Source organism: Xyrauchen texanus, chromosome 22 (genome assembly GCF_025860055.1).
Source record: "Xyrauchen texanus isolate HMW12.3.18 chromosome 22, RBS_HiC_50CHRs, whole genome shotgun sequence".
In the NCBI taxonomy this organism is placed as follows: Eukaryota; Metazoa; Chordata; class Actinopteri; order Cypriniformes; family Catostomidae; genus Xyrauchen; species Xyrauchen texanus.
Window position 1 is genome coordinate 2,250,156 of NC_068297.1, and position 9,922 is coordinate 2,260,077.

General features: G+C 41.1%; 1 pseudogene; it reads left to right on the forward strand.

Annotated features, from left to right (window-relative positions):
* LOC127662284 (2-Hydroxyacid oxidase 1-like) overlaps positions 1 to 9,140 on the forward strand; it is an 11,793-nt pseudogene extending 2,653 nt beyond the window's left edge.
* Positions 9,141 to 9,922: the final 782 nt, after the last annotated feature.

Below are 9,922 nucleotides of genomic sequence, written 5' to 3' on the forward strand. Positions count from 1 at the left end.
TGAATGTGTACTCATAAAAACTTTGTGAAGTTTTATCAGATTTGAAATCTGAAAATATATTTAGAAACTTAAGTATATTATTTTAGCAACCTGCAAAGCAGTAGCATTTACCAAGTAACACATATTCTAAAAGGCATAGTTCAACCAAGAATGAAAATGCTGTCATCATTTACTGTACATGCCTTCATGTTGTTCCAAACCCATATGACTTTCTTTAAGATGTTGAGATGTTAGACAGTATGACAGTCTCAGTCACCATTCACTTTCATTGAATGGAAAAAAAAGAGACGCAATTAAAGCCAAAGGTGGCCACTCTCAACACAACACCACCCACAATACCCTAGCAACCACATAGCAATGCCTTAGCAACCACCTAGATCACCCATAGCAACATCCTAGTAACCATTTAGAATACAGAACCTCAGCAACTGCATAGCAACTACCCACAACACCCTAGCATTTTGGCAGTGATTTCTGCCTGGGCAAACACCACTCACATTTTCTTCAGAAAGTTAATTTAAACTTTTAACATCACCTACAATAAAGCAACTCCATTTGTTTACACTTTTACAACGGTCAAAAAAGATGCTGCTCTCAACATTATTTTTCATACATAGCCATGCTTGATTGAATGAAATATAATCGGCTATGTGAGATAATTCTTGTGAGGATTCTTTATAAACATAGTCCGACTTTTTCTCCATTCTTGGATTATTTTACAGTTTTGTTGGTACTTATAAACCAAACATGCTTTATGTATTTATGGAGACTGGAAATTCTCTCTTAGGGAACCGTACAGTAGATCAAATCGCTTCTGGGGATTAATATTAACGGCTTCAGCTCAGTCAACACTCACTACATTATACTTTTTATGTGAGGAAACATTCACATATCAGCAATTCTTCAGATATGCCAACAGTGTACAGACTATAAAAATGCCCTCATGAAAGAAAAACCTTCCTGCTCTGAATCCCACGAGGTGATTAGAAATCCACAAAAGCACCACCTCTCGACCGTATATTTCAGCACAAGTGCCTCCACTTCCATCAACAGTGACACAACATAAACATCAGCTCAACTCTCCTGGAGATCTTTCGCTCGGTCGCCACAAATCAAAGCACGCCAGCGGCAACAAGGTGCCATTGAGCGGGACTCCGGTGTTTGGATAAAACCCCAGTTCTGCTTTCATACAGTGACCAAAAACAACACTCACAGGACTAATTCCATTTCGCACTCTCATTCTTCCCAGGATGGCCAATTTTAAATCCCCTGATTTAACGTTCTCCTCAAAAGAGGGTAATGGTGAGGACAGCTGCCTGGCGGTCTACGTGACTCAGGCGGTTGATCCCACAGTGAAATGGGAGGACATCGCCTGGCTGAAAAGAATGACCTTCTCTGCCTGTGGTGGTCAAAGGGGTTTTGAGAGGTAAGTGAGCATATAGAATTGAACTGAAATGGGGGCCTGGGTAGCTCAGCAAGTAAAGGGTGTGCTGAGCGACTCCAGTCAGGTCACCTAAGCAACCAATTGGCCCGGTTGCTAGGAAGGGTAGAGTCACATGAGGTAACCTCCTCATGGTCGCTATAATGTGGTTCTCGCTCTCTGTGGGGTGCATGGTGAGTTGTGCGTGGATGACACGGAGAATAGCGAAAAGTCTCCACATGCACTAGGTCTCCGGCGGTAACGCGCTCAACAAGCCACGTCATAAGATGGAGTGGTGGTGGTGTAGTGGGATAAAGCACAGAACTGCTAAGCACAAGGTTGCTGGTTCAATTCCCACAGTTACCACCATTACGTCCTTGAGCAAGGCACTTAACTCCAGGTTGCTCCGGGGGGATTGTCCCTGTTTTAAGTGCACTGTAAGTCACTTTGGATAAAAGCGTCTGACAAATAGATGAATGTAAATTGTAAAATTGTCATTGTAAGATGTGCGGCTTGATGGTCTTAGACGCGGAGGCAACTGAGATTCATCCTCCACTACCCGGCTTGAGGCGAGTCACTACGCCACCACGAGGATTTAGAGCACTTTGGGAATTGGGTGTTACAAACTGGGGAGAAAAGGGGAGAAAAAAGAGATTTGAATAGAAAATAAGTTTTAGATTGTTGTTCAATTCCTGAATGTGAATTGAGGCGGCAAAACAACATCATGTATTCAACACAAGTTCAGCTCAATTGGCAGCATTTGTGGCATAATGTTGATGGCCAAATCGATGCCCTATGTAGAGTTACAGGTGGACGGGGTGATATGAGCGTTACGCGATCGTCTGAACCGGGGGGGGTTCGCGTGATATGAGCGTGAAGCGATCATCTGTGTTCCGCAACTGCTTTCAGGTCCTTGAATAACGAATAACTTGCGAGTAAGGGCAGCCGGTGGACTTTCTGGTGACCTCCTAGGGTAAGATGGTGCCACCCTAGGGAGTTGGTGCCCTACGCTGACTGCGTAGTCTGCTTATAGAGAGTGGCGGAACTGGTTAAAATACTGTTTCAAAAGTATTGTCACAAAAGATATACAATACGCATATAAACATGATTTTAGTGTGAATAAATCGCTTAGCAAATGTAATCTGTGTAAAGTTACCATGACGATGTAACCCTGTTAACCCTACAATCCTGCAAAACAATGATTTAAACAACTTTACAGCTCAAATAATACACAAGTTTTAAAGGAGGCTACAGAATCGGGCTTTCCCCGAAATTGCAGTTCTCCTCTTCTTTTGCGGGCTTCACGAATCATGACTGCTTTAACCTGATAGCGATGAAATCGTATTATTAACACTCTAGAACTTTCTCCACATTTTGGCTTGGAAACAAGGGCCCTATGAGCCCTGTCGAGCTCAGGGGGAAAGGTCAGGACTTTATCGCCGAAGATCTCCTGCAACATTCTAGAAAAAACCCTCAAAAGATTCAGGTAAGCCGAATATCCTAATGTTGTTGCGGCAACTGTGGCCTTCGAGGTCGGCTGTCTTCGCCTAAAGCTTTACGTTACTTTCGGATAGCTCTGCACATGTAGCCTCCAATGTGTGAATTCACTCGCTCAATAGATCGGCATTAGATTCCAGTGAAGTCAGACGTACTCCGTGGTCCGATACCATAGTTTGAACCTGATCCAGTTTTGCCTCAATTGATGTCATGGAAGCTTTAAATTCAGTAGAGAGGGTGACTTTGTGCTGCTCGAGCAGGCTGACCAGAGAAGGCATGTTGATTTCGCTATGAGCCGCGGGTGTCTCGTCTTTGGCAACGATGTCTTTCTTCGTTTGTTTGGCTGATTTAGATGCCATTCTTTGCTCTGTTACTAAAGCACCGTGCTGTCTATTTTAAAGTCAAAACAGCTCATCAGGTGGCGGGTTTTTGTTAATATAAGAAACGATATGTGGCAGGAGCTAGAGGTGGACACATCTACTCCATTTGCATTTTATTTTTCAGTATGAATTACCCATAAAAATGTTATTGTACACATAATATATAGGCTATTTACTAAAATGTTACACAATAGTTGTAATCAATGTAATAAGCATTAATTAATGCTTAACTAATGCAGAGATAATATTGAATTAATGTATGACTCATGATTAACTAAGCCATTCATTAATGATGGCCACATCAACAACTAATAAAGGGTCTGTCTGATTAATATATTAAGTCATACATGAATTCCTATTAATTAAATGTGTATTGTAAAGTGTTATCTTTCATTTTATGGTCCCATACAATTTTGTTCAGAATGCTCTAATTTATACCTGTTTTATATAATCAGTAGATTTAAATGTTGATGTCAATATTATCTTTATAAATATTATTGTTAATTGTTTTGATAGTGAAGATTACTTTAGAGAAATATGTCTAATCAGTTCATCCCAATAAATACATTAACATGTAATTATTTAGGTTTTGCCACAAAAGGGGAGTAATTAAACTCCTGTTTTGTGACTGGCTGAATTCGGAATCACATACAGTACTACCATACTACCTGTACAATTACTGGCATATCATTAAATGGCAAAAATATCAAGAGTACTATGGTAGTGTTCGACTTAAATCAACTTCCTGAGGGGTGTGGCCTATTCAGTTAAAAGTCCAACTCTGAACTGAAAAGAGCCAATTCTTCAATTCGCAATTCTGCTGGAGTACTGCAGTATGGTCTTTGCTCTACTCTCGCCTGTAATGCTTACTGTCCTCTGATATAGAACAGCTCGTTTGCATAATCGAATCAAAACAGAGCGGATGGTCGGACTGTCTGTCAGCAGGGGAGTGCCAATTACAGATAATGTGTCATTTATCTCCTGAGAGGAAAAGCAGTCAGGCGTGTCGACTCTTCAAGGCTATCTCGACAAAGTCTAGAAACTTTTGTGTAATCAGTGTGTCTTGAGATAAACTTTTCCCTTTGAAGTCTTTGTAAATAGCAGATTCTTTCAATAAAAAAGCAGCTTTGACCTAGTGACCACAAAAATGTGTTTTACTCTAGCGCCAAGCAAAGGATATAAATGTCTTTCCTGACAAACTAGGAAATGTATGTTAAGGGGTGGAAGGATATTAGGAAACACTATCAGTTATTTTAGCTCATGTGTGAAGCATATTTTAACTTGACAAGGTCTATCTTTTCCTCTTGGACTCCGCTCAAAGGAAAACACCGTTTAATCATTTAAAGGCTGTTCCGTGCTGAAAAGACTTTTTGAAGTTAAATTACATCGAAAAATGCAAAACCACATTTTGTGTCTAGTGGTGCCTACCTATGAAAATGTCGCCACCATGGTGCTTGGTTTTGTGGATGGTTGCCAGAGTGGTTGCTAGGATGTTTTGTGTGGTTGCTAGGTGTCTGGCCCAGAGTCTCTATGAGATTCTGGTCTCCAGATATGGCTTGTATCCCTCCTTCAATACAAGCAAGTGAAACTTTTTCAGCTGTTTTATGGTCCACAAGGTGAATATCGCAAGTCTGAATGCTTAGAAAAGTAATAATGCATCTCTCACCAACAAGACACATGATTTGAGGCAATATTAATGTCTGCCCTCTATAAACTTATTTGCAATGTTTCTCAATACAAAAAAAAAACCTTTATGACAAATCAAAACTGTTGAGACATCTCAAAACTGCTTAAGAACAACCACAGTGATGAACATCATGATGAATCTCCATTTTAGCTGAAGATGCCAAAGAAGCTCTGAAGTACGGGGTGGATGGAATACTTGTGTCAAACCATGGAGCACGACAGCTCGACGGGGTTCCAGCAACCGTAAGTGTCTATTGAAGAAATGAGGCAATATTTTTCTCATGAGACCTCCATCCCTCAAGTGCTCTTTTCGATCATCTGCGGTCTGCAAATTGCATCTTTGATACTTTGAAATACGGTCGCTGGTTTACCAAAGTGAAGGCCAAACAAAGGTAGCTGTCCAACAGTGAAGAACATCAAGTGCAAGGTGAAAAATGGTTCTGAATAAAGACTCCAACACTTGTGCTATATAATTAGTGTTATGATTGATCTACTGTACAGTAGCTTCTGGCCTTTTCTGAAACTTTTAGAGAAGAAGTAGCAGTTCAGCTTTCATATCTCAATTGTTTCTCCACCAAAGGAGACATTTGCTCAACCCTTTAAGCTCGAAAGGGGGAGAAAAAAACACCTTTTCAAAATATACAGTCTGGACCAACACATACAGGTATTGTTTTAAAGTTTGGAAGCTCTACTTTAAAATGCATGCATGCATTATGACCAAAACAGAACAGATGCTTTGAAATTTGCAGACAAATCAGAAGTGTTCCGTTTTGATGATTTATTAATAATTTTGTACTGTATATATTATTCTAATCGGTAAAAACATCAAACTCATCAAACAGTTGGAAAGCTCTTTAAGCGTAGAATACAACAAGCATATTTGTTTTACTCACAGACAAAAATATAGCGAGTAATATCGAAGTATACTTTATATCAAAAACCCCTTTCACACATACAGCCTTTGCCAGAAATATACCTGCAAATTTCAGGTTAGAGGTCCATCCATCCATCTTCAACCGCTTATCCGAAGTCGGGTCGCGGGGGCAGCTGCTCCAGCAGGGGGCCCCAAACTTCCCTATCCCGAGCCACATTAACCAGCTCTGACTGGGGGACCCCGAGGCGTTCCCAGGCCAGTGTGGTGATGTAATCTCTCCACCTAATCCTGGGTCTTCCCCGAGGCCTCCTCCCCGCTGGACGTGCCTGAAACACCTCCCTAGGGAGGCGGCCAGGGGGCATCCTTACCAGATGCCCAAACCACCTCAACTGACTCCTTTCGACGCAAAGGAGCAGCGGCTCTACTCCGAGCTCCTCACGGATGACTGAGCTCCTCACCCGATCTCTAAGGGAGAAGCCCGCCACCCTTCTGAGGAAACCCATTTCGGCCGCTTGTACTCGTGACCTAGTTCTTTCAGTCATGACCCAGCCTTCATGACCATAGGTGAGGGTAGGAACAAAAATTGACCGGTAGATCGAGAGCTTTGCCTTTCGGCTCAGCTCTCTTTTCGTGACAACGGTGCGATAGAGCGAGTGCAATACCGCCCCCGATTCTCCGGCCAACCTCCCGCTCCATTGTCCCCTCACTCGTGAACAAGACGCCGAGGTACTTGAACTCCTTCACTTGGGGCAAAACCTCCTTCCCTACCTGGAGTACGCACTCCATCGGTTTCCTGCTGAGGTTAGAGGTAATAAAAAAAATAAATACTGGTACATTTTGCTATGGCAATTTCCCTTAATGAGAAGTTCTATCATTACCTATACATTATTGTTAGCATGTGTGAACAGCACATGTGGTGCATTAACCAGTAAAGGGTTTCCTGTAATTTACCTTGCATGTGTGAACGGGGCTAATGACACACGTTGCACGCAAACAGATGTTGCTTATATGGCACATTTACACTTATAATAAAACAAAAATTTCACAGAACGTAAAATATCACATTCCATTACTTAGAATTCAGATTGAGTTCAGATTGCTCCAATCAGTGTTGATAGTCCTCCATATTTGGGCAGACAGTCATGTGATCAATCACTGTAATAACATATGGCCACCAGGAGATGGTGCCAAGTACATGTTACAGACTCAATGATGACACAAATGGCACAGAATGAAACTCATGTCTACAAACCTTTAGTCATTGTTTTGTTTGCCTGTGTAAATAGTTCTTATGTACAATTATTATGTTTTATTTGTTTGGAGCAACTTTTGGAAACTTGGAGACATTTTTGGAAACTAGGATAAATTATTTTGAAATGCTATAACTTTTGATTACTTTGTTGTATCAACACCAAATTTAACTCAGTTACAGGTGGCATGGTTGGGAACAAAACAATATATATTTTTTTTTTGGAGTCACCTTATTTACACCCTGAGGTATATATATGTAAAATCTGTTTTTAGTAGGTTCTTAGGATGAGTGTCTCAGAATTTACCATAATTGTAATCTTTAAAAAAACTTGACCCTCCATGTTTTTTTTTTGTTTGTTTGTTTGTTTGTTTGTTTTTGTTATAAGCCTTTAATCTTGCTCAGGTTTACCAAGATTTGAATGCAAAGTCTGCTATCAAATGTCAGATTTCAATATGAACACACATTTGTCATAAGACTCTTCCAAGACCACACAATCTGAACAATGCGATCCACGTTAATTTATAGCTCTAGACCTTACTGTATGTCAATGATCGCATTTTGTGTATTTTATTTCTACAAAGATATTTTAGGAGAAACTTGGGAGATAAAGTTAAGAAAAATTTCGATTAAGTCTCTTGAGCAATTACGTTTTCCACTAGGGGATTGTTGTACCTGTTCATGTAAAACGATGGTTAAAGCCAGTGCAGATTGATGCCTTGACTGAAATCGTGGAGGTCGTAGAGGGCAAGGTGGAAGTCTTCCTGGACTGAGGTGTACACACGGGCACAGATGTGTTGGTGCTGGGGTAAAAGGTGTCTTTGTAGGGAGACCCATCCTGTGGGCGCTGGCCTGTGAGGTGAGACCAGGGATGGATTATGGCTTGCAAAGTCCCTGGGACCAATTATCTTCAAGGGCCCCCCTCCAACCAAGCGGGGGGGGGGGTCACCTAACTAGATCGCACAGCTTTAAAGCCCATGGTGGCCCCGGGCAGTCAAGGGCCCCTGGGCACTGGCCTCATTGGCCTGGTCGGTAATCCGTCCCTGGGTGAGACAGAGTAGATACAGAATTACTACGTTGGCAACATACTTGAGGAAGTACTGCAGGTCATAATGTTTGACAGGAAATTGCACTTCCTGTTTATAGGGTGACAAAGGTGTCAGTAATGTGCTGCAGTTACTATGAGAGGAACTACACCTTGGATTGGTGCTTACAGGTAAGGTTTGTTTCAGTATAATTGTCAATGCATGGGTGTTTTAAACAAATATTTAGAAATATAAATATGTACAATATATAATATAAATATTAAAATGTAAATATGTAAAAAAAAAAACATAATATCATTATTTTAAAACTTTGTGTAAAATCTAAAATATATACATTTAAAATCTAAAATACCATTTAAAAGCCTACATTTAGAATAAATAAACCATATACTGTTACAATATTTTTAATAATAATAAAATTGAGCTATATTGTATTGACGCTGACTACCACCCCTGGAGTCGTGAGTTCAAATCCAGGGTGTGCTGAGTGACTCCAGTCAGGTCTCCTAAGCAACCAAATTGGCCTGGTTGCTAGGGAGGGTAGAGTCACATGGGGTAACCTCCTTGTGGTCGCTATAATGTGGTTTTTGCTCTCGGTGGGGCGTGTGGTGAGTTGTGCGTGGATAATGCGGAGAATAGCGTGAAGCCTCCACACTCGCTACGTCTCCGTGGTAACGCACTCAACAGGCCACAAGATAAGATACACGGATTGACGGGCAGAGAGACAACTCTCAGAGGACTGAGATTCGTCCTCCGCCACCCGGATTGAGGCGAGTCACTACACCACCACCAGGACTTAGATCGCATAGGGAATTGGGCTTTCCAAATTGGGGAGAAAAAAAAAAAGATCCCTTAAACGCATGGCCTCTCACTGTTAATTCCGAATTTACACCGTAAATGGGATATTTTGCTCTGTGCCTTTTCTTTAGGATGTCCCTCATTGGAAGAATTCGACCGATCACTTTTGAGAAGATCTGAACTCACTTAAGGATCTAAAAACCAGGACTGGACAGACTAAGAGTGCTGTTCAAATGATCCCAGATACATTAATTCATACAGTTTCTGAAGTTAAAGCAATTCATTTAGAGCTTTCAAACTACAGTACATCCACCAAATTTGGTACAGACCTTTAGACTGTTCTGGAATAGTGTGTTATGACTTTTCTAACTGCTCAGACTTGCAGTTTTCCTTTATCTCACCTTCAAAGTGGCCAAAAATCCCATACACTTACACTGACATACTGTATCTATCTGTCTACCTGACCTTTACCATTGGACCTGCAAAACCTTCAAAATGCAAGCTTTGAAAAACATTTTCAACTTTCAGACAATGCTTTGTCAAACCAGCATCAAAGGTTGTCTTGACAAGCTTTATTAGTCTATTTTATGCTATGGCGCTCCAACAAAAACACCAAATTGTTCTTGTCTATCTCTTCTTTTTCTTTTCTTACAGTAATAGTCACATCAGGTTTCCTGCTCTACTGTTAATGCAGGGAGTCTCATGAATATGTAAAGTCCCTCGATGGGGCCCGAAAGGCAAACAGGTTTGTGAGAGGTTCATAAAGGTCACGCACAAGGCATAGGATTTCTTTACTAGCTCTTTCCATGGCTGAACCACAGGACCTGAATGAAGCCATTATATGCAATGTCTGTGCACAGGAAAACAAACTTTGTCAGGGGTTTGTTCATTAGCACCTACTGTAACACTTTGTTTGAACCGCCTCCTTGTGCAGAGGCCAGAAAGAGGAGGCTTTGCTCCTTCTGAAATCAA